The 26448-nt window shown below is 51.2% G+C and overlaps 1 protein-coding gene across 1 annotated transcript in view; it reads left to right on the top strand.

The window, feature by feature from the left end:
- The first annotated feature begins 7775 nt into the window (after nt 1-7775).
- HIPK2 (homeodomain interacting protein kinase 2) overlaps nt 7776-26448 on the top strand; it is an 82403-nt gene continuing 63730 nt past the window's right edge. Inside the window, 1 exon segment of the mRNA XM_075343535.1 lies at nt 7776-8241. The gene's annotated coding sequence lies outside the window, so the exon portion shown is untranslated.

Genomic DNA, 26448 nt, shown 5'->3' with positions numbered 1-26448 from the left:
CCATATCATCAGTGCCACACAGTGCCCATATCATCAGTGCCACACAGTGCCCATATCATCAGTACCACACAGTGCCCATATCATCAGTGCCACACAGTGCCCATATCATCAGTGCTACACAGTGCCCATATCATCAGTACTACACAGTGCCCATATCATCAGTGCCACACAGTGCCCATATCATAAGTACTACACAGTGCCCATATCATCAGTGCTACACAGTGCCCATATCATCAGTGCCAAAAGTGCCCATATCATCAGTACTACACAGTGCCCATATCATCAGTGCTACACAGTGCCCATATCATCAGTGCCACACAGTGCCCATATCATCAGTGCCACACACAGTGCCCATATCATCAGTACCACACACAGTGCCCATATCATCAGTGCCACACAGTGACCATATCATCAGTACCACACAGTGCCCATATCATCAGTGCCACACAGTGCCCATATCATCAGTGCCACACAGTGCTCATATCATCAGTACCACACAGTGCCCATATCATCAGTGCCACACAGTGGCCATATCATCAGTGCCACACACAGTGCCCATATCTTCAGTGCCACACACAGTGCCCATATCATCAATGCCACACAGTGCCCATATCATCAGTGCCACACAGTGCCCATATCATCAGTGCTACACAGTGCCCATATCATCAGTACTACACAGTGCCCATATCATCAGTGCCACACAGTGCCCATATCATAAGTACTACACAGTGCCCATATCATCAGTGCTACCCAGTGCCCATATCATCAGTGCCAAAAGTGCCCATATCATCAGTACTACACAGTGCCCATATCATCAGTGCCACACAGTGCCCATATCATAAGTACTACACAGTGCCCATATCATCAGTGCTACCCAGTGCCCATATCATCAGTGCCAAAAGTGCCCATATCATCAGTACTACACAGTGCCCATATCATCAGTGCTACACAGTGCCCATATCATCAGTGCCACACAGTGCCCATATCATCAGTGCCACACAGTGCCCATATCATCAGTACTACACAGTGCCCATATTATCAGTGCCATCAGTGCCCATATCATCAGTGCCACACAGTGCCCATATCATAAGTACTACACAGTGCCCATATCATCAGTACTACACAGTGCCTATATCATCAGTGCTACACAGTGCCCATATCATCAGTGCCACACAGTGCCCATATCATCAGTGCCACACAGTGCCCATATCATCAGTACCACACAGTGCTCATATCATCAGTGCCACACAGTGCCCATATCATCAGTACCACACAGTGCACATATTATCAGTACCACACAGTGCCCATATCATCAGTGCCACACAGTGCCATATCATCAGTACCACACAGTGCCCATATCATCAGTGCCACACACAGTGCCCATATCATCAGTACCACACACACAGTGCCCATATCATCAGTGCCACACAGTGCCCATATCATCAGTGCCACACACAGTGCCCATATCATCAGTACCACACAGTGCCCATATCATCAGTACCACACAGTGCCCATATCATCAGTACCACACAGTGCACATATCATCAGTACCACACAGTGCCCATATCATCAGTACCACACAGTGCCCATATCATCAGTACCACACAGTGCCCATATCATCAGTGCCACACACAGTGCCCATATCATCAGTGCCACACACAGTGCCCATATCATCAGTGCCACACACAGTGCCCATATCATCAGTGCCACACACAGTGCCCATATCATCAGTGCCACACAGTGCTCATATCATCAGTACCACCAGTGCCCATATCATCAGTGCCACACAGTGCCCATATCATCAGCGCCACACAGTGCTCATATCATCAGTACCACACAGTGCCCATATCATCAGTGCCACACACAGTGCCCATATCTTCAGTGCCACACACAGTGCCCATATCATCAGTGCCACACATAGTGCTCATATCATCAGTACCACACAGTGCCCGTATCATCAGTGCCACTACAGTGCCCATATCATCAGTGCCACAACACAGTGCCCATATCATCAGTACCACGACAGTGCCCATATCATCAGTGCCACACACAGTGCCCATATCATCAGTACCACACAGTGCCCATATCATCAGTGCCACACACAGTGCTCATATCATCAGTACCCACACAGTACCCATATCATCAGTGCCACACACAGTGCCCATATCATCAGTACCACACAGTGCCCATATCATCAGTGCCACACACAGTGCCCATATCATCAGTACCACACAGTGCCCATATCATCAGTGCCACACACAGTGCTCATATCATCAGTACCACACAGTACCCATATCATCAGTGCCACACACAGTGCCCATATCATCAGTACCAACATCAGTGCCCATATCATCAGTGCCACACAGTGCCCATATCATCAGTGCCACACACAGTGCCCATATCATCAGTACCACACAGTGCCCATATCATCAGTACCACACAGTGCCCATATCATCAGTACCACACAGTGCCCATATCATCAGTACTACACAGTGCCCATATCATCAGTGCCACACACAGTGCCCATATCATCAGTACCACACAGTGCCCATATCATCAGTGCCACACAGTGCCCATATCATCAGTGCCACACAGTGCCCATATCATCAGTGCCACACACAGTGCCCATATCATCAGTGCCACACACAGTTGCCCATATCATCAGTACCACACCACAGTGCCCATATCATCAGTACCACACAGTGCCCATATCATCAGTGCCACACACAGTGCCCATATCATCAGTACCACACAGTGCCCATATCATCAGTGCCACTCAGGGCTGTGGAGTCGGAGCTCACTTGGTGGAGTCGGTATAAAATGCACTGACTCCTAATCTCTATAATACATTGTCTCCAGCGGGTCAGTGCAGAATGTGCGGAATATATTTTATAGGAATTTGGAAAACTTATGAAATGTCCTATAAATGTCTGTTCTATTCCTGATCTAAGGCCACATTCACACACTGCGTTTTTGCTGCGTTTTTAGAGGATACGTTTTTCAAGCTGCAAAAACAGATCAGCTTTTATAAAACCGCATCATGTGAAAGGTTCTGAGCTCATAGATAATGATCAATAGCAAATAGCGGATTAGAAACACCACAAGCGGATGCTCATTCTGTGCAGAGCCGCACAACACGCGGTGTCTGATGTCCTATCTATCACCCATCGCCTTTGCTGGATGCCGGAGTCATTGCATGTCACTGCATTATTCCCAGAGTCACTGCATGTCACTGCATTATTCCCAGAGTCACTGCATGTCACTGGAATTATTCACAGAGTCACTGCATGTCACTGGATTATTCCCAGAGTCACTGCATGTCACTTGCATTATTCCCAGAGTCACTGCATGTCACTGGATTATTCACAGAGTCACTGCATGTCACTGGATTATTCCCAGAGTCACCGCATTTCACTGGATTATTCCCAGAGTCACTGCATGCCACTGGATTATTCCCAGAGTCACTGCATGTCACTGGATTATTCCCAGAGTCACCGCATTTCACTGGATTATTCCCAGAGTCACTGCATGTCACTGGATTATTCCCAGAGTCACCGCATTTCACTGGATTATTCCCAGAGTCACTGCATGTCACTGGATTATTCCCAGAGTCACTGCATGTCACTGGATTATTCCAGAGTCACCGCATTTCACTGGATTATTCCCAGAGTCACTGCATGTCACTATATTATTCCCAGAGTCACTGCATGTCACTGCATTATTCCCAGAGTCACTGCATTATCCCCAGAGTCACTGCATTTCACTTGCATTATTTTGCCAATCAATGTTCGTTATGTTTGTGACAAGAAAGAAATTGTTACCAAGTCACCGGCAGTAAAAGACACAAAAGCTCATCACAGCGGCCAGTTTCTCCAGGCCTTAGTGGAAAAGGTTCTGCAAGATTAGGAACACAAAAAAGAGCAGGTTCTTGCCATTGTAACGGACAAAGCTTCACACATAAGTACAATTACACTGATGAATGAGAGGAATGAACAGCAGCTAGAAGAGAATGTAGGCTTCAGTGTGTGTGAGATGGAACCACAGCGCTGCTCATGTGACTGAGGAACAAGCAGATAATACAACAGAGGAACAGCAAAATGATACTTTAGGATTAGAGGATCTTGTTGAAGCTGCTTCAAAACACTTTCCTATTCATCACATGCGCTGTGTTGTACAATAAGAGAGAGTCTGCAAGAGGGACATGCTGGAAATCTGATTGGAAAAATGAGGAAATTGGATATTGCCGCCAGAACCCCTAAAATTGAATCCATCTTGAAGAGACGGGCTGGGAAAGGGGCAATTTGTCAATCAAGCCACTCGGTGAGGCAGCACTTATTTAATGATTGAGCGATTGCTTGAACTAAAATAATTTCTTATAGATATGGTGAACCCTCAGGTAACCCTAAATGAGGGTCAATGGACACAGGTGGCTGAATTGAAGGAATTGCTTAATCACCCATTTACCGTGACTAAAAATTACAAGCTGGGGATTTAACTCCTGTCATTTTCATAAGGGAGTGGAAGAACTTGCTATTTTGCCTGTCCCAAAGAGGAGGTTTAATCGCAGATGGCATTTCTGCTTCAATGAAACAGAGAGAGACACAGCTAATGGAAAATAAAATTCTTCTGGCAGCTGTTTATGTGGACCCAAGTCATCGTATACTGCTTGATGATCAACAGCTTACTAAAGGAAAAGAAGCTGTGACTGAGGTAGCAGTTAGGATGAGCGGCTACAGGACTGCTAGGCGCAAGAGGACTTGGGGCCTGACAGTGCTACTGCTGCCGTATCTTCATCCTCATCAGATGAGTTTAACTTTGACAAGTATTTGGATGACATCGAGCAGCAAAGTGTTGCCGCAAGGAACAAGATGTCACTGCGTCTCCTATAGCAGCAGATTGGCCAGATTTCAGCAACATTTTCACTTGCTCTCAAAGAAATAGAAAAATTCAACCGTTCATCAAAACTGAGTGTGCATGAGGCAATTCCTTTATACCCGGAAATTGTTACAGATGTCACCCATGTGGTTATTATTATTATTATTATTATTATTATTATTATTATTAATATTGATTCCATGGTGCTGTACATGAGAAGGGGTTACATACAGAATACATATGCAAGTTACAATAGACAGACAAGTACAGAGGGAAGAGGGCCCTGCCCCTGCGGGCTTACATTCTATAGGATTTTGGGGAGAAGACAATAGGTGGGGTGTAGATTGGGCGGCAGCGACAGAGGAAACAGGTGTAGGCAGTGGAAAGGAAATAGGCACAAGGAGTGAAATCAGGCAGAGGGAGAGGAAACCGGCGCAGGTTAGGGAAACAGGCGCAAGGAGAAGAAACAGGGGCAGGGGTGAGGAAATAGGCAGAGAGGGAGAGGAAACAGGGGCAGGGAGAGAAAACAGAGAGGGAGAGGAAACAGGCACAGAGACGAAACAGGTGCAGGGAGAAGAAATAGGCACAGGGAGAGGAAACAGGCAATGGGAGAGGAAACAGGCTCAGGGAGAGGAAATAGGCAGAAAGGAGAGGAAACAGGCAATGGGAGAGGAAACAGGCACAGGGAGAGGAAACAAGCAGAGGGAGAGGAAACAAGCAGAGGGAGAGGAAACAGGCAGAAAGGAGAGGAAACAGGCAATGGGAGAGGAAACAGGCAATGGGAGAGGAAACAGGAGCAGGGAGAGGAAACATGCTTAAGAAGAGGAAACAGGCTCAGGGAGAGGAAACAGGAGCAGGGAGAGGAAACATGCTTAAGAAGAGGAAACAGGCAGTGGGAGAGGAAACAGGCAGCGGGAGAGGAAACAGGCAGCGGGAGAGGAAAAAGGTGCAAAGAGAGGAAACAGGTGCAAAGAGAGGAAACAGGCACAGAGAGAGGATACAGGCACAGAGAGAGGATACAGGCACAGTATGAGGAATCAGGCGCAAGGAGAAGAAACGGGCAGGGTGAGGAAATAGGCAGAGAGGGAGAGGAAACAGGGGCAGGGAGAGAAAACAGAGAGGGAGAGGAAACAGGCACAGAGACGAAACAGGTGCAGGGAGAAGAAATAGGCACAGGGAGAGGAAACAGGCAATGGGAGAGGAAACAGGCTCAGGGAAAGGAAATAGGCAGAGAGGAGAGGAAACAGGCAATGGGAGAGGAAACAGGCACAGGGAGAGGAAACAAGCAGAGGGAGAGGAAACAGGCAGAAAGGAGAGGAAACAGGCAATGGGAGAGGAAACCGGCAATGGGAGAGGAAACAGGCAATGGGAGAGGAAACAGGCAATGGGAGAGGAAACAGGCTCAGGGAGAGGAAACAGGAGCAGGGAGAGGAAACATGCTTAAGAAGAGGAAACAGGCAGCGGGAGAGGAAACAGGCAGCAGGAGAGGAAACAGGCAGCGGGAGAGGAAACAGGTGCAAAGAGAGGAAACAGGCACAGAGAGAGGATACAGGCACAGTATGAGGAATCAGGCGCAAGGAGAGGAAACAGGTGCAGGGAGAGGAAACAGGCGCAGAGAGAGGAGACAGGCAGAGAGGGAGAGGAAACAGGCAGAGAAGCAGAGGAAAAAGGCGCAGAGAGAGGACACAGACGCAGGCAGAGGAAACAGGCGCAGGGAGAAGAAAGAGGGAGAGAAAAGAGGCAGAGGGGTAGAGGAAACAGGCACAGAGTGTGTGATCCCTGGGGACATAAAAGTATAACACATGTAACAAGTACATATTCCTGGGGTCTGATGGGGCAGGGGAGCTGATTACATTTGTGAGCCCTGGTAACATATTTATAGGACACATATAAGCACACAGTCCTGGGGTCTGATGGGGCAGGGGAGCTGACTACATGTCTGATCCCTGGTGACATATTTATACTGTGTGTGGTATATATATATAGTACACAGGAGCCAGCACTGATCTATATACCTGGTGATCAGTATCTGCGGTGCCCTGGTCTGGGGGTCTGATGGGGGCAGGGGAACTGACTACATGTCTGATCCCTGGTGATGTATTTATACTGTGTGTGTATATATATATATATATATATATATATATATATAAAAATATATATACAGTACATATATATATATAGTACACAGGAGCCAGCACTGATCTATATACCTGGTGACCTGAATCTGCTGTGCATGGTCTGGGGTCTCTGATCTACAGGTGGGGGCAGAACAGCTAACAATCTACAAGTGAATTGTACCTGGGGATTGCAGGGTTAATAAGATAACGACCCCCCTCTTCCTTTCTGATTGAAATGTGTTGGTTAAACAGAAATCCCACACAATCTCCAGCAGAGGAGGGGGCTGCGCAGCACCAGAGACCCCCACCCCCTGCACGTCATCCATGCGATGGGCGTTTGATTGCTTGGCAAAAGCTGGAGAAAGAAAGACCCAGGGCTGCCTCCTCCTCCTTCTTTCCTCCTCCTTCTTTCCTCTCCTCTCCTCCTTCTTTCCTCTCCTCTCCTCCTCCTCCTTCTTTCCTCCTCCTTCTTTCCTCCTCCTTTCTTTCCTCCTCCTTCTTTCTCCTCCTTCTTTCCTCCTCCTTCTTTCCTCCTCCTCCTTTCCTCCTCCTTTCCTCCTCCTTTCCTCCTCCTTTCATCCTCCTTTCCTCCTCCTTTCCTCCTCCTTTCCTCCTCCTTTCCTCCTCCTTTCCTCCTCCTCCTTTTCCTCCTCCTTCTTTCCTCCTCCTTCTTTCCTCCTCCTCCTTTCCTCCTCCTCCTCCTTCATTCCTCCTCCTCCTTTCCTCCTCCTCCTCCTTTCCTCCTCCCTCCTTTCCTCCTCCTTCTTTCCTCCTCCTTCTTTCCTCCTTCTGCTGCTGCCTTTTCTCTTTTCTAAATTGAACTTTTTGCAGCTTGCAGGCAGGTTGGGTGCAGGGCTCCCTGCATGGGGGACCTCACAGGGGGCTGCACTTCTGCCCTGGGGGGAGCTGTCTTCCTGCATTTCTGGACCCACATCTAGGGCTGTGGGTCACCCTAAAAACCAGCAGTCCCCTCAGCCCTCTCCCCCATACTCGGCTAGGCCCTGCTCCCCAGCTGTAGGGTGCACTGGGGGGATGCAGCAGACATGGGGGTCTCGCTGGAAGTGGCTGCTGTCTGACTGATGACCTGAGCTGCCCCCCTTCTCCCTAGAACTGCTGCCCCCCGGAATGACAGCAGCCAGGAGGAGGGGGCCCTGAACCCGAAGACTGCAGAACACTTGTCAGCCTCAGTCACCGGGGTCACTGCCATGAAGCCCCCCAGATCCGGCACCCGCACCCCCTGTCTGTGGAGGTAAGAGCCGCCAGGCCGCGGCGGGGGAAGGGTTAATGTGGTGTTTATTGAACGTTCTGTTTATATTAAATTGTTACATTGTATCAAGACTTCCGGCTGTTATGTAACGGCCTAAAGATATAGGGGGGCTGCAGCTATACAGGGGTAAAGATATAGGGGGGCTGCGGCTATACAGGGGTAAAGATATAGGGGGGCTGCGGCTATACAGGGGTAAAGATATAGGGGGGCTGCGGCTATACAGGTGTAAAGATATAGGGGGGCTGCCCGGTATACAGGGGTAAAGATATAGGGGGGGCTGCCCGGTATACAGGGGTAAAGATATAGGGGGGCTGCGGCTATACAGGGGTAAAGATATAGGGGGGCTGCCCGGTATACAGGGGTAAAGATATAGGGGGGCTGCGGGTATACAGGGGTAAAGATATAGGGGGCTGCAGCTATACAGGGGTAAAGATATAGGGGGGCTGCGGGTATACAGGGGTAAAGATATAGGGGGGCTGCGGGTATACAGGGGTAAAGATATAGGGGGCTGCAGCTATACAGGGGTAAAGATATAGGGGGGCTGCGGGTATTACAGGGGTAAAGATATAGGGGGGCTGCAGCTATACAGGGGTAAAGATATAGGGGGGCTGCAGCTATACAGGGGTAAAGATATAGGGGGGCTGCAGCTATACAGGGGTAAAGATATAGGGGGGGCTGCGGGTATACAGGGGTAAAGATATAGGGGGCTGCAGCTATACAGGGGTAAAGATATAGGGGGGCTGCGGGTATACAGGGGTAAAGATATAGGGGGCTGCAGCTATACAGGGGTAAAGATATAGGGGGCTGCAGCTATACAGGGGTAAAGATATAGGGGGCTGCAGCTATACAGGGGTAAAGACTATAGGGGGCTGCAGCTATACAGGGGTAAAGATATAGGGGGGGCTGCAGCTATACAGGGGTAAAGATATAGGGGGGCTGCGGCTATACAGGGGTAAAGATATAGGGGGGCTGCAGCTATACAGGGGTAAAGATATAGGGGGGGCTGCAGCTATACAGGGGTAAAGATATAGGGGGCTGCAGCTATACAGGGGTAAAGATATAGGGGGGCTGCAGCTATACAGGGGTAAAGATATAGGGGGGGCTGTGGGTATACAGGGGTAAAGATATAGGGGGGCTGCGGCTATACAGGGGTAAAGATATAGGGGGGCTGCGGCTATACAGGGGTAAAGATATAGGGGGGCTGCGGCTATACAGGGGTAAAGATATAGGGGGGCTGCGGCTATACAGGGGGTAAAGATATAGGGGGCTGCAGCTATACAGGGGTAAAGATATAGGGGGCTGCAGCTATACAGGGGTAAAGATATAGGGGGGCTGCGGGTATACAGGGGTAAAGATATAGGGGGGCTGCGGGTATACAGGGGGTAAAGATATAGGGGGGCTGCGGCTATACAGGGGTAAAGATATAGGGGGGGCTGTGGCTATACAGGGGTAAAGATATAGGGGGGCTGTGGCTATACAGGGGTAAAGATATAGGGGGGCTGCGGCTATACAGGGGTAAAGATATAGGGGGGCTGCGGCTATACAGGGGTAAAGATATAGGGGGGCTGCGGCTATACAGGGGTAAAGATATAGGGGGGCTGCGGCTATACAGGGGTAAAGATATAGGGGGGGCTGCGGCTATACAGGGGTAAAGATATAGGGGGGCTGCGGCTATACAGGGGTAAAGATATAGGGGGGGCTGCGGGTATACAGGGGTAAAGATAATAGGGGGGCTGCGGGTATACAGGGGTATAGATATAGGGGCTGCCGGGCATACAGGGGTATAGATATAGGGGTTGCCGGGCATACAGGGGTATAGATATAGGGGTTGCCGGGCATACAGAGGGTACAGACACGGGGGCTGCCGGGTATGCGGGTGAAAGAGGTATAAGGGGCTGATGGGTATACATGTAAACAGGCATACAGATACCGCAGCTGCCGGATATAGAGCAGTATAGATAATAGGGGGGCTGCTAGGTGTATAGGGGGCACAGATACAGGGGCAGCTGGGGATACAGGGGGTACAGATACAGGGGCAGCTGGGGATACAGGGGGTACAGATACAGGGGCAGCTGGGGATACAGGAGTACAGATTCAGGGGCAGCTGGGGATACAGGGAGTACAGATTCAGGGGCAGCTGGGGATACAGGGGGTACAAATACAGGGGCAGCTGGGGATACAGGGGGTACAGATGCAGGGGCAGCTGGGGATACAGGGGGTACAGATGCAGGGGCAGCTGGGGATACAGGGGGTACAGATACAGGGGCAGCTGGGGATACAGGGGGTACAGATGCAGGGGCAGCTGGGGATACAGGGGGTACAGATGCAGGGGCAGCTGGGGATACAGGGGGTACAGATGCAGGGGCAGCTGGGGATACAGGGGGTACAGATGCAGGGGCAGCTGGGGATACAGGGGGTACAGATGCAGGGGCAGCTGGGGATACAGGGGGTACAGATGCAGGGGCAGCTGGGGATACAGGGGGTACAGATGCAGGGGCAGCTGGGGATACAGGGGGTACAGATGCAGGGGCAGCTGGGGATACAGGGGGTACAGATGCAGGGGCAGCTGGGGATACAGGGGGTACAGATGCAGGGGCAGCTGGGGATACAGGGGGTACAGATGCAGGGGCAGCTGGGGATACAGGGGGTACAGATGCAGGGGCAGCTGGGGATACAGGGGGTACAGATGCAGGGGCAGCTGGGGATACAGGGGGTACAGATGCAGGGGCAGCTGGGGATACAGGGGGTACAGATGCAGGGGCAGCTGGGGATACAGGGGGTACAGATGCAGGGGCAGCTGGGGATACAGGGGGTACAGATGCAGGGGCAGCTGGGGATACAGGGGGTACAGATGCAGGGGCAGCTGGGGATACAGGGGGTACAGATGCAGGGGCAGCTGGGGATACAGGGGGTACAGATGCAGGGGCAGCTGGGGATACAGGGGGTACAGATGCAGGGGCAGCTGGGGATACAGGGGGTACAGATGCAGGGGCAGCTGGGGATACAGGGGGTACAGATGCAGGGGCAGCTGGGGATACAGGGGGTACAGATGCAGGGGCAGCTGGGGATACAGGGGGTACAGATGCAGGGGCAGCTGGGGGATACAGGGGGTACAGATGCAGGGGCAGCTGGGGATACAGGGGGTACAGATACAGGGGCAGCCGGGTATAGAGGGGGGGTACAGATACTGTACTGGGGCTGCCGGGTACAGATACAGGGGCTGCCGGATATAGAGGGGGGTACAGATACAGGGGCTGCTGGGTATAGAGGGGGGTATAGATACAAGGGCTGCTGGGTATAGAGTGGGGTACAGATACAAGGGCTGCTGGGTATAGAGTGGGGTACAGATACAGGGGCTGCTGGGTATAGAGGGGGGTATAGATACAGGGGCTGCAGGGTATAGAGGGGGGTATAGATACAGGGGCTGCTGGGTATAGAGGGGGGTATAGATACAGGGGCTGCTGGGTATAGAGGGGGGGTATAGATACAGGGGCTACTGGGTATAGAGGGGGGGTATAGATACAGGGGCTACTGGGTATAGAGGGGGGGTATAGATACAGGGGCTACTGGGTATGGAGGGGGGGTATAGATACAGGGGCTGCTGGGTATGGAGGGGGGGTATAGATACAGGGGCTGCTGGGTATAGAGGGGGTACAGATACGGGGGCTGCCGGGTGTAGAGGGGGGTACAGATACGGGGGGCTGCCGGGTGTAGAGGGGGGTACAGATACGGGGGGCTGCCGGGTGTAGAGGGGGGTACAGATACGGGGGGCTGCCGGGTGTAGAGGGGGGTACAGATACGGGGGGCTGCCGGGTGTAGAGGGGGGTACAGATACGGGGGGCTGCCGGGTGTAGAGGGGGATACAGATACGGGGGGCTGCCGGGTGTAGAGGGGGATACAGATACGGGGGGCTGCCGGGTGTAGAGGGGGATACAGATACGGGGGGCTGCCGGGTATAGAGGGGGTACAGATACGGGGGCCGCCGAGTGTAGAGGGGGGTACAGATACGGGGGCCGCCGGGTGTAGAGGGGGGTACAGATACGGGGGCCGCCGGGTGTAGAGGGGGGTACAGATACGGGGGCCGCCGGGTGTAGAGGGGGGTACAGATACGGGGGCTGCCGGGTGTAGAGGGGGGTACAGATACGGGGGCTGCCGGGTGTAGAGGGGGGTACAGATACGGGGGCTGCCGGGTGTAGAGGGGGGTACAGATACGGGGGGCCGCCGGGTGTAGAGGGGGGTACAGATACGGGGGCCGCCGGGTGTAGAGGGGGGTACAGATACGGGGGCTGTTGGGTATACGGGGTCTGTAGCCAGCGGGGGTTGGTGTGTATATATAGGATCTGCACATATAGCCTCCGTCCCCCCTGCGCTCTGCTGGGCCTCATCCTCTTCCTCCTCCTCCTCTTCCTCGGGCTGAGGCTTTACCCTGAACTGTCCCTGACTTTTCCCCGACCCTATGGAGGAAGGATGGGGAGGAGAGCGGCTGCCATTGTCTGTATATATTATCTCCAGATATATACACATGATCCCCCTTATCCTGCGCTGGAGGGTCCCTGTGGGGGATGGGGCTGTATCTATAGGCTCCTCCATAGGCTGCTCTGTATCCGCACACAGCTGGGAATGGCCGGCCTCTGTGTGGAGTTGTCTGGCAACCGAAGTTTATTAACCCCTCCACTGCCGGCCATCATCATCATCATCACCCTGCAGTCCCTCCCCACCCCCTCTACATCACACAGACCAGGAGTGGGGGGCGCAGGTCCTCGCAGACCCCCGGCATTTGTTTTGTATTTGTTTGTTGTCTGCATCAAGGAAAACAGAAAAATGTTTATGTCTCATATTTTGGGCCCTTTCTCTGTGTCTGGGACAGAAAAGTCAGAGCCAGGAGCGGTGCCCCCTGGGGACCAACCGGGTTCCTGCACCCCCTATAACCAGAGCCAGGAGCGGTGCCCCCTGGGGGCCAACCGGGTTCCTGCACCCCCTGTATCCAGAGCTAGTAGCGAATTTCTCTGGATGTTTGGGTTTTTGCATCCAATACTGCCATGTAGTGCTGAAGTAATTCTGCCGTACACAACACTTGTTGTTCCACCATATTCTGCCAATATGGTACAGCCCTATACAGCACTCACAATGCCACCATATAATGCTAAGATAACAAGGCATATAATGCCACCATATAATATGGCCATAAAGTTACCTCATAATACCGCGATACAGGGCTATCCAGATTCTTCAGGAAGCTGTGTTAATACCGCCATAACGACCCTGCACAAATAATGCTGCCATAGTCTGCTGAATGGGACTGTATGGGTATTTCTGGGCTTTACATTTACTTGTTTCATTCCTCCATGTCGGGTTTTTAGCGTTGCACGCGGGTGCGGGTTTTTTGTATGTGTAGGTCGCGGGACTCGTTAATACCTGAGGCCGCCTGGATCCTGTACATAGAGCGCGGCACCCGCGGGCAGCACCGGTCACTATAGAGCTGTCAGCACAGGTGATGGCGGCTCCTGCCGGATGGGGCGGCTTAGACGCCGGGGTCCTTGTGCCAATCTCCTCCAATAAGCCGCGGTGACCTGAGATTAGGGATTAATCCTCGTTAGGATGATTCCACCACAATGCGGGTGACGCGCTTTGCACACACCGCCACCGATTATACACACGTGCGGACACAGTGCGTCTCTATAGAGGCAGGGCCAACCTGAGGGCGCCCCCCTGTATACAGAGAGAGCGCGGCTCCCCCCCCCCTGTATACAGAGAGAGAGAGCGGCTCCCCCCCTGTATACAGAGAGAGAGCAGCTCCCCCCCTGTATACAGAGAGAGCGGCTCCCCCCCCCTGTATACAGAGAGAGAGAGCGGCTCCCCCCCCCCTGTATACAGAGAGAGAGAGCGGCTCCCCCCCCCCCTGTATACACAGAGAGAGAGCGGCTCCCCCCCCTGTATACAGAGAGAGAGAGCATCTCCCCCCCCTGTATACAGAGAGAGAGCGGCTCCCCCCCCTGTATACAGAGAGAGAGAGCATCTCCCCCCCCTGTATACAGAGAGAGAGCGTCTCCCCCCCCTGTATACAGAGAGAGAGCGTCTCCCCCCCCTGTATACAGAGAGAGAGCGTCTCCCCCCCCCCGTATACAGAGAGAGAGCGTCTCCCCCCCCCTGTATACAGAGAGAGAGCGTCTCCCCCCCCTGTATACAGAGAGAGAGCGTCTCCCCCCCCTGTATACAGAGAGCGTCTCCCCCCCTGTATACAGAGAGCGTCTCCCCCCCTGTATACAGAGAGCGTCTCCCCCCCCCCTGTATACAGAGAGCGTCTCCCCCCCCCCTGTATACAGAGAGCGTCTCCCCCCCCCCTGTATACAGAGAGCGTCTCCCCCCCCCTGTATACAGAGAGCGTCTCCCCCCCCCTGTATACAGAGAGCGTCTCCCCCCCCCTGTATACAGAGAGCGTCTCCCCCCCCCTGTATACAGAGAGCGTCTCCCCCCCCCTGTATACAGAGAGAGAGAGCGTCTCCCCCCCCCCTGTATACAGAGAGAGAGAGCGTCTCCCCCCCCCTGTATACAGAGAGAGAGAGCGTCTCCCCCCCCTGTATACAGAGAGAGAGAGCGTCTCCCCCCCCCTGTATACAGAGAGAGAGAGCGTCTCCCCCCCCCTGTATACAGAGAGAGAGAGCGTCTCCCCCCCCTGTATACAGAGAGAGAGAGAGCGTCTCCCCCCCCCTGTATACAGAGAGAGAGAGCGTCTCCCCCCCCCCTGTATACAGAGAGAGAGAGCGTCTCCCCCCCCCCCTGTATACAGAGAGAGAGAGCGTCTCCCCCCCCTGTATACAGAGAGAGAGAGCGTCTCCCCCCCTGTATACAGAGAGAGAGAGCGTCTCCCCCCCTGTATACAGAGAGAGGAGAGCGTCTCCCCCCCCTGTATACAGAGAGAGAGAGCGTCTCCCCCCCTGTATACAGAGAGAGAGAGCGTCTCCCCCCCTGTATACAGAGAGAGAGAGCGTCTCCCCCCCTGTATACAGAGAGAGAGAGCGTCTCCCCCCCTGTATACAGAGAGAGAGAGGCGTCTCCCCCCCTGTATACAGAGAGAGAGGCGTCTCCCCCCCTGTATACAGAGAGAGAGCGTCTCCCCCCCTGTATACAGAGAGAGAGCGTCTCCCCCCCCTGTATACAGAGAGAGAGCGTCTCCCCCCCCTGTATACAGAGAGAGAGCGTCTCCCCCCCTGTATACAGAGAGAGAGAGCGTCTCCCCCCCTGTATACAGAGAGAGAGCGTCTCCCCCCCCTGTATACAGAGAGAGCGTCTCCCCCCGCCTGTATACAGAGAGAGAGCGTCTCCCCCCCCCTGTATACAGAGAGAGAGCGTCTCCCCCCCCCCTGTATACAGAGAGAGAGAGCGTCTCCCCCCCCCCCCTGTATACAGAGAGAGAGAGCGTCTCCCCCCCCCCCTGTATACAGAGAGAGAGCGTCTCCCCCCCCCCCTGTATACAGAGAGAGAGAGCGTCTCCCCCCCCCCCCCTGTATACAGAGAGAGAGAGCGTCTCCCCCCCCCCCCTGTATACAGAGAGAGAGAGCGTCTCCCCCCCCCCTGTATACAGAGAGAGCGCGTCTCCCCCCCCCTGTATACAGAGAGAGAGAGCGTCTCCCCCCCCCTGTATACAGAGAGAGCGGCTCCCCCCCCCTGTATACAGAGAGAGCGGCTCCCCCCCCCTGTATACAGAGAGAGCGGCTCCCCCCCCTGTATACAGAGAGAGCGGCTCCCCCCCCTGTATACAGAGAGAGCGGCTCCCCCCCCTGTATACAGAGAGAGCGGCTCCCCCCCCTGTATACAGAGAGAGCGGCTCCCCCCCCTGTATACAGAGAGAGCGGCTCCCCCCCCTGTATACAGAGAGAGAGAGCGGCTCCCCCCCTGTATACAGAGAGAGAGAGCGGCTCCCCCCCTGTATACAGAGAGAGAGAGCGGCTCCCCCCCCTGTATACAGAGAGAGAGAGCGGCTCCCCCCCCCTGTATACAGAGAGAGAGAGCGGCTCGCCCCCCCTGTATACAGAGAGAGCGAGCGGCTCCCCCCCCCTGTATACAGAGAGAGCGAGCGGCTCCCCCCCCTGTATACAGAGAGAGAGAGCGGCTCCCCCCCCCCTGTATACAGAGAGAGAGAGCGGCTCCCCCCCCTGTATAGAGAGAGAGCGGCTCCCCCCCCTGTATACAGAGAGAGAGAGAGCGGCTCCCCCCCCTGTATACAGAGAGAGAGAGAGCGGCTCCCCCCCCTGTATACAGAGAGAGAGAGCGGCTCCCCCCCCCTGTATACAGAGAGAGAGAGCGGCTCCCCCCCCTGTATACAGAGAGAGAGAGAGCGGCTCCCCCCCCCTGTATACAGAGAGAGAGAGCGGCTCCCCCCCCCTGTATACAGAGAGAGAGAGCGGCTCCCCCCCCTGTATACAGAGAGAGAGAGCGGCTCCCCCCCCTGTATACAGAGAGAGAGAGCGGCTCCCCCCCCTGTATACAGAGAGAGAGAGCGGCTCCCCCCCCCTGTATACAGAGAGAGAGAGCGGCTCCCCCCCCCTGTATACAGAGAGAGAGAGCGGCTCCCCCCCCCTGTATACAGAGAGAGAGAGCGGCTCCCCCCCCCCCTGTATAGAGAGCGGCTCCCCCCCCCCCTGTATAGAGAGCGGCTCCCCCCCCCCCTGTATAGAGAGCGGCTCCCCCCCCCCCTGTATAGAGAGCGGCTCCCCCCCCCCCTGTATAGAGAGCGGCTCCCCCCCCCCCTGTATAGAGAGCGGCTCCCCCCCCCCTGTATAGAGAGCGGCTCCCCCCCCCCCTGTATAGAGAGCGGCTCCCCCCCCCCCTGTATAGAGAGCGGCTCCCCCCCCCCCTGTATAGAGAGCGGCTCCCCCCCCCCTGTATAGAGAGCGGCTCCCCCCCCCTGTATAGAGAGCGGCTCCCCCCCCCTGTATAGAGAGCGGCTCCCCCCCCCTGTATAGAGAGCGGCTCCCCCCCCCTGTATAGAGAGCGGCTCCCCCCCCCTGTATAGAGAGCGGCTCCCCCCCCCTGTATAGAGAGCGGCTCCCCCCCCCTGTATAGAGAGCGGCTCCCCCCCCCTGTATAGAGAGCGGCTCCCCCCCCCTGTATAGAGAGCGGCTCCCCCCCCCTGTATAGAGAGCGGCTCCCCCCCCCTGTATAGAGAGCGGCTCCCCCCCCCTGTATAGAGAGCGGCTCCCCCCCCCTGTATAGAGAGCGGCTCCCCCCCCCTGTATAGAGAGCGGCTCCCCCCCCCTGTATAGAGAGCGGCTCCCCCCCCCTGTATAGAGAGCGGCTCCCCCCCCCTGTATAGAGAGCGGCTCCCCCCCCCTGTATAGAGAGCGGCTCCCCCCCCCTGTATAGAGAGCGGCTCCCCCCCCCCTGTATAGAGAGCGGCTCCCCCCCCCTGTATAGAGAGCGGCTCCCCCCCCCTGTATAGAGAGCGGCTCCCCCCCCCCTGTATAGAGAGCGGCTCCCCCCCCCTGTATAGAGAGCGGCTCCCCCCCCCTGTATAGAGAGCGGCTCCCCCCCCCCTGTATAGAGAGCGGCTCCCCCCCCCCTGTATAGAGAGCGGCTCCCCCCCCCCTGTATAGAGAGCGGCTCCCCCCCCCTGTATAGAGAGCGGCTCCCCCCCCCCTGTATAGAGAGCGGCTCCCCCCCCCCTGTATAGAGAGCGGCTCCCCCCCCCCTGTATAGAGAGCGGCTCCCCCCCCCCTGTATAGAGAGCGGCTCCCCCCCCCCTGTATAGAGAGCGGCTCCCCCCCCCCTGTATAGAGAGCGGCTCCCCCCCCCTGTATAGAGAGCGGCTCCCCCCCCCTGTATAGAGAGCGGCTCCCCCCCCCTGTATAGAGAGCGGCTCCCCCCCCCTGTATAGAGAGCGGCTCCCCCCCCCTGTATAGAGAGCGGCTCCCCCCCCCTGTATAGAGAGCGGCTCCCCCCCCCCTGTATAGAGAGCGGCTCCCCCCCCTGTATAGAGAGCGGCTCCCCCCCCCCCTTCATACAGGGCCGGATAAAGATCTTCCCCATATACAGTGTCCCCGCCGCCTGCTCCATCGGCCAGAAGGGGGCGACGCTGAGGTCCCACGTTCCTGCGCTTCATTCTCTGCCGCTTCCTGCCAACAGCATCGCAGCATTTCTCTATATGTCAGCGATAATGGGGTGGGGGAGGGGACCCTAATAACAATACACGCAGTGCCTCATCTGCCTGCCAGCACGGAAAGGGTTACTCCTGCCCCTACCTTTCCTGTAGGTGCAGACCCTCCATAGCCAGAAATAGGGGGGATATAGGCAGCAAAGCGAAATCCACTGATACTGTGCTGATCCCCAGCGATAACGTGACCGGCCAATCACAAGCTGACGCCGCAGTCCGACGATCAAACGCTTCTACTATGTATATACACTGCACAGTACCACTCCTCCTGTCCTGGATATATATATACACACTGCACAGTACCACTCCTCCTGTCCTGGATATATATATACACACTGCACAGTACCACTCCTCCTGTCCTGTGTATATACACACTGCACAGTACCACTCCTCCTGTCCTGTATATATATATATATATACACACTGCACAGTACCACTCCTCCTGTCCTGTATACTGGGTGTAATCCTCAGTATCTGTATTATTCTGTATATAGACACTGCACAGTACCACTTCTCCTGTCCTGTATACTGGGTGTAATCCTCAGTATCTGTATTATTCTGTATATATACACTGCACAGTACCACTTCTCCTGTCCTGTATACTGGGTGTAATCCTCAGTATCTGTATTATTCTGTATATATACACTGCACAGTACCACTCCTCCTGTCCTGTATACTGGGTGTAATCCTCAGTATCTGTATTATTCTGTATATATACACTGCACAGTACCACTTCTCCTGTCCTGTATACAGAGTGTAATCCTCAGTGTCTGTATTATTCTGTATATATACACTGCACAGTACCACTTCTCCTGTCCTGTATACTGGGTGTAATCCTCAGTATCTGTATTATTCTGTATATAGACACTGCACAGTACCACTTCTCCTGTGCTGTATACTGGGTGTAATCCTCAGTACCTGTATTATTCTGTATATATACACTGCACAGTACCACTTCTCCTGTCCTGTATACTGGGTGTAATCCTCAGTGTCTGTATTATTCTGTATATAGACACTGCACAGTACCACTTCTCCTGTGCTGTATACTGGGTGTAATCCTCAGTACCTGTATTATTCTGTATATATACACTGCACAGTACCACTTCTCCTGTCCTGTATACTGGGTGTAATCCTCAGTACCTGTATTATTCTGTATATATACACTGCACAGTACCACTTCTCCTGTCCTGTATACTGGGTGTAATCCTCAGTATCTGTATTATTCTGTATATATACACTGCACAGTACCACTTCTCCTGTCCTGTATACTGGGTGTAATCCTCAGTATCTGTATTATTCTGTATATATACACTGCACAGTACCTCTTCTCCTGTCCTGTATACTGGGTGTAATCCTCAGTATCTGTATTATTCTGTATATAGACACTGCACAGTACCACTTCTCCTGTCCTGTATACTGGGTGTAATCCTCAGTACCTGTATTATTCTGTATATATACACTGCACAGTTCCACTTCACCTGTCCTGTATACTGGGTGTAATTCTCAGTATCTGTATTATTCTGTATATATACACTGCACAGTACCACTTCTCCTGTCCTGTATACTGGGTGTAATCCTCAGTATCTGTATTATTCTGTATATATACACTGCAGAGTACCACTTCTCCTGTCCTGTATACTGGGTGTAATCCTCAGTATCTGTATTATTCTGTATATATACACTGCACAGTACCACTTCTCCTGTCCTGTATACTGGGTGTAATCCTCAGTATCTGTATTATTCAGTATATATACACTGCACAGTACCACTCCTCCTGTCCTGTATACTGGGTGTAATCCTCAGTACCTGTATTATTCTGTATATATACACTGCACAGTACCACTTCTCCTGTCCTGTATACTGGGTGTAATCCTCAGTATCTGTATTATCCTGTATATATACACTGCACAGTACCACTTCTCCCGTGCTGTATACTGGGTGTAATCCTCAGTTCCTGTATTATCCTGTATATATACACTGCACAGTACCACTTCTCCTGTCCTGTATACTGGGTGTAATCCTCAGTATCTGTATTATTCTGTATATATACACTGCACAGTTCCACTTCACCTGTCCTGTATACTGGGTGTAATCCTCAGTATCTGTATTATTCTGTATATATACACTGCACAGTACCACTTCTCCTGTCCTGTATACTGGGTGTAATCCTCAGTATCTGTATTATTCTGTATATATACACTGCACAGTACCACTTCTCCTGTCCTGTATACTGGGTGTAATCCTCAGTATCTGTATTATTCTGTATATATACACTGCACAGTACCACTTCTCCTGTCCTGTATACTGGGTGTAATCCTCAGTATCTGTATTATTCTGTATATATACACTGCACAGTACCACTTCTCCTGTCCTGTATACTGGGTGTAATCCTCAGTATCTGTATTATTCTGTATATATACACTGCACAGTACCACTTCTCCTGTCCTGTATACAGAGTGTAATCCTCAGTACCTGTATTATTCTGTATATATACACTGCACAGTACCACTCCTCCTGTCTTGTATACTGGGTGTAATCCTCAGTATCTGTATTATTCTGTATATATACACTGCACAGTACTACTTCTCCTGTCCTGTATACTGGGTGTAATCCTCAGTACCTGTATTATTCTGTATATATACACTGCACAGTACCACTTCTCCTGTCTTGTATACTGGGTGTAATCCTCAGTACCTGTATTATTCTGTATATATACACTGCACAGTACCACTTCTCCTGTCCTGTATACTGGGTGTAATCCTCAGTATCTGTATTATCCTGTATATATACACTGCACAGTACCACTTCTCCCGTGCTGTATACTGGGTGTAATCCTCAGTTCCTGTATTATCCTGTATATATACACTGCACAGTACCACTTCTCCTGTCCTGTATACTGGGTGTAATCCTCAGTATCTGTATTATTCTGTATATATACACTGCACAGTTCCACTCCTCCTGTCCTGTATACTGGGTGTAATCCTCAGTATCTGTATTATTCTGTATATATACACTGCACAGTACCACTTCTCCTGTCCTGTATACTGGGTGTAATCCTCAGTATCTGTATTATCCTGTATATATACACTGCACAGTACCACTTCTCCTGTCCTGTATACTGGGTGTAATCCTCAGTATCTGTATTATCCTGTATATATACACTGCACAGTACCACTTCTCCTGTCCTGTATACTGGGTGTAATCCTCAGTATCTGTATTATTCTGTATATATACACTGCACAGTACCACTTCTCCTGTCCTGTATACTGGGTGTAATCCTCAGTATCTGTATTATCCTGTATATATACACTGCACAGTACCACTTCTCCCGTGCTGTATACTGGGTGTAATCCTCAGTTCCTGTATTATCCTGTATATATACACTGCACAGTACCACTTCACCTGTCCTGTATACTGGGTGTAATCCTCAGTATCTGTATTATTCTGTATATATACACTGCACAGTACCACTTCTCCTGTCCTGCATACTGGGTGTAATCCTCAGTATCTGTATTATTCTGTATATATACACTGCACAGTACCACTTCTCCTGTCCTGTATACTGGGTGTAATCCTCAGAATCTGTATTATTCTGTATATATACACTGCACAGTACCACTTCTCCTGTCCTGTATACAGAGTGTAATCCTCAGTACCTGTATTATTCTGTATATATACACTGCACAGTACCACTTCTCCTGTCCTGTATACAGAGTGTAATCCTCAGTACCTGTATTATCCTGTATATATACACTGCACAGTACCACTTCACCTGTCCTGTATACTGGGTGTAATCCTCAGTATCTGTATTATTCTGTATATATACACTGCACAGTACTACTTCTCCTGTCCTGTATACTGGGTGTAATCCTCAGTACCTGTATTATTCTGTATATATACACTGCACAGTACCACTTCTCCTGTCTTGTATACTGGGTGTAATCCTCAGTACCTGTATTATTCTGTATATATACACTGCACAGTACCACTTCTCCTGTCTTGTATACTGGGTGTAATCCTCAGTATCTGTATTATTCTGTATATATACACTGCACAGTACCACTTCTCCTGTCCTGTATACTGGGTGTAATCCTCAGTATCTGTATTATTCTGTATATATACACTGCACAGTACCACTTCTCCTGTCCTGTATACAGAGTGTAATCCTCAGTACCTGTATTATTCTGTATATATACACTGCACAGTACCACTCCTCCTGTCTTGTATACTGGGTGTAATCCTCAGTATCTGTATTATTCTGTATATATACACTGCACAGTACCACTTCTCCTGTCCTGTATACTGGGTGTAATCCTCAGTAACTGTATTATTCTGTATATATACACTGCACAGTACCACTTCTCCTGTCCTGTATACTAGGTGTAATCCTCAGTACCTGTATTATTCTGTATATATACACTGCACAGTACCACTTCTCCTGTCTTGTATACTGGGTGTAATCCTCAGTATCTGTATTATTCTGTATATATACACTGCACAGTACCACTTCTCCTGTCCTGTATACTGGGTGTAATCCTCAGTATCTGCATTATTCTGTATATATACACTGCACAGTACCACTTCTCCTGTCCTATATACTGGGTGCAATCCTCAGTACCTGTATTATTCTGTATATATACACTGCACAGTACCACTCCTCCTGTCCTGTATACTGGGTGTAATCCTCAGTACCTGTATTATTCTGTATATATACACTGCACAGTACCACTCCTCCTGTCTTGTATACTGGGTGTAATCCTCAGTATCTGTATTATTCTGCATATATACACTGCACAGTACCACTTCTCCTGTCCTGTATACTGGGTGTAATCCTCAGTATCTGTATTATTCTGTATATATACACTGCACAGTACCACTTCTCCTGTCCTGTATACAGAGTGTAATCCTCAGTACCTGTATTATTCTGTATATATACACTGCACAGTACCACTTCTCCTGTCTTGTATACTGGGTGTAATCCTCAGTACCTGTATTATTCTGTATATATACACTGCACAGTACCACTTCTCCTGTCCTGTATACTGGGTGTAATCCTCAGTATCTGTATTATTCTGTATATATACACTGCACAGTACCACTTCTCCTGTCCTGTATACTGGGTGTAATCCTCAGTATCTGTATTATTCTGTATATATACACTGCACAGTACCACTTCTCCTGTCCTGTATACTGGGTGTAATCCTCAGTATCTGTATTATTCTGTATATATACACTGCACAGTACCACTTCTCCTGTCCTGTATACAGAGTGTAATCCTCAGTACCTGTATTATTCTGTATATATACACTGCACAGTACCACTCCTCCTGTCTTGTATACTGGGTGTAATCCTCAGTATCTGTATTATTCTGTATATATACACTGCACAGTACTACTTCTCCTGTCCTGTATACTGGGTGTAATCCTCAGTACCTGTATTATTCTGTATATATACACTGCACAGTACCACTTCTCCTGTCTTGTATACTGGGTGTAATCCTCAGTACCTGTATTATTCTGTATATATACACTGCACAGTACCACTTCTCCTGTCTTGTATACTGGGTGTAATCCTCAGTATCTGTATTATTCTGTATATATACACTGCACAGTACCACTTCTCCTGTCCTGTATACTGGGTGTAATCCTCAGTACCTGTATTGTTCTGTATATATACACTGCACAGTACCACTTCTCCTGTCTTGTATACTGGGTGTAATCCTCAGTATCTGTATTATTCTGTATATATACACTGCACAGTACCACTTCTCCTGTCCTGTATACAGAGTGTAATCCTCAGTACCTGTATTATTCTGTATATATACACTGCACAGTACCACTCCTCCTGTCTTGTATACTGGGTGTAATCCTCAGTATCTGTATTATTCTGTATATATACACTGCACAGTACCACTTCTCCTGTCCTGTATACTGGGTGTAATCCTCAGTACCTGTATTATTCTGTATATATACACTGCACAGTACCACTTCTCCTGTCCTGTATAATGGGTGTAATCCTCAGTACCTGTATTATTCTGTATATATACACTGCACAGTACCACTTCTCCTGTCCGGTATACTGGGTGTAATCCTCAGTATCTGTATTATTCTGTATATATACACTGCACAGTACCACTTCTCCTGTCTTGTATACTGGGTGTAATCCTCAGTATCTGTATTATTCTGTATATATACACTGCACAGTACCACTTCTCCTGTCCTGTATACTGGGTGTAATCCTCAGTATCTGTATGGAAACACTAGTCTCCTGCATTGCTCAGGTGGATTTTGGCCCATTCTTCCGCACACACTCCTCACATCCTGTATGGAGACACTAGTCGCCTGCATTGCTCAGGTGGATTTTGGCCCATTCTTCTGCACACACTCCTCACATCCTGTATGGAGACACTAGTCTCCTGCATTGCTCAGGTGGATTTTGGCCCATTCTTCCGCACACACTTCTCACATCCTGTATGGAGACACTAGTCGCCTGCATTGCTCAGGTGGATATTGGTCCATTCTTCTGCACACACTCCTCACATCCTGTATGGAGACACTAGTCTCCTGCATTGCTCAGGTGGATTTTGGCCCATTCTTCCGCACACACTCCTCACATCCTGTATGGAGACACTAGTCGCCTGCATTGCTCAGGTGGATTTGGCCTATTCTTCCGCACACACTCCTCACATCCTGTATGGAGACACTAGTCACCTGCATTGCTCAGGTGGATATTGGTCCATTCTTCTGCACACACTCCTCACATCCTGTATGGAGACACTAGTCACCTGCATTGCTCAGGTGGATTTTGGCCCATTCTTCTGCACACACTCCTCACATCCTGTATGGAGACACTAGTCACCTGCATTGCTCAGGTGGATTTTGGCCCATTCTTCTGCACACACTCCTCACATCCTGTATGGAGACACTAGTCGCCTGCATTGCTCAGGTGGATTTTGGCCCATTCTTCCGCACACACTCCTCACATCCTGTATGGAGACACTGGTCGCCTGCATTGCTCAGGTGGATTTTGGCCCATTCTTCTGCACACACTCCTCACATCCTGTATGGAGACACTGGTCGCCTGCATTGCTCAGGTGGATTTTGGCCCATTCTTCCGCACACACTCCTCACATCCTGTATGGAGACACTAGTCACCTGCATTGCTCAGGTGGATTTTGGCCCATTCTTCTGCACACCCTCCTCACATCCTGTATGGAGACACTAGTCGCCTGCATTGCTCAGGTGGATTTTGGCCCATTCTTCCGCACACACTCCTCACATCCTGTATGGAGACACTAGTCGCCTGCATTGCTCAGGTGGATTTTGGCCCATTCTTCTGCACACACTCCTCACATCCTGTATGGAGACACTAGTCGCCTGCATTGCTCAGGTGGATATTGGTCCATTCTTCAGCACACACTCCTCACATCCTGTATGGAGACACTAGTCGCCTGCATTGCTCAGGTGGATTTTGGCCCATTCTTCTGCACACACTCCTCACATCCTGTATGGAGACACTAGTCGCCTGCATTGCTCAGGTGGATATTGGTCCATTCTTCAGCACACACTCCTCACATCCTGTATGGAGACACTAGTCGCCTGCATTGCTCAGGTGGATTTTAGCCCATTCTTCCACACACACTCCTCACATCCTGTATGGAGACACTAGTCACCTGCATTGCTCAGGTGGATTTTGGTCCATTCCTCCACACACACTCCTCACATCCTGTATGGAGACACTAGTCACCTGCATTGCTCAGGTGGATTTTGGCGCATTCTTCCGCACACACTCCTCACATCCTGTATGGAGACACTAGTCGCCTGCATTGCTCAGGTGGATTTTGGCGCATTCTTCCGCACACACTCCTCACATCCTTTATGGAGACACTAGTCACCTGCATTGCTCAGGTGGATTTTGGCCCATTCTTCCACACACACTCCTCACATCCTGTATGGAGACACTAGTCACCTGCATTGCTCAGGTGGATTCTGGGCCATTCTTCCGCACACACTCCTCACATCCTGTATGGAGACACTAGT

Source organism: Anomaloglossus baeobatrachus, chromosome 4 (assembly GCF_048569485.1).
Source record: "Anomaloglossus baeobatrachus isolate aAnoBae1 chromosome 4, aAnoBae1.hap1, whole genome shotgun sequence".
Taxonomy (NCBI): Eukaryota; Metazoa; Chordata; class Amphibia; order Anura; family Aromobatidae; genus Anomaloglossus; species Anomaloglossus baeobatrachus.
Note: the sequence above shows the minus strand (reverse complement) of the source record. Positions and strands in the feature narration are given on the sequence as shown.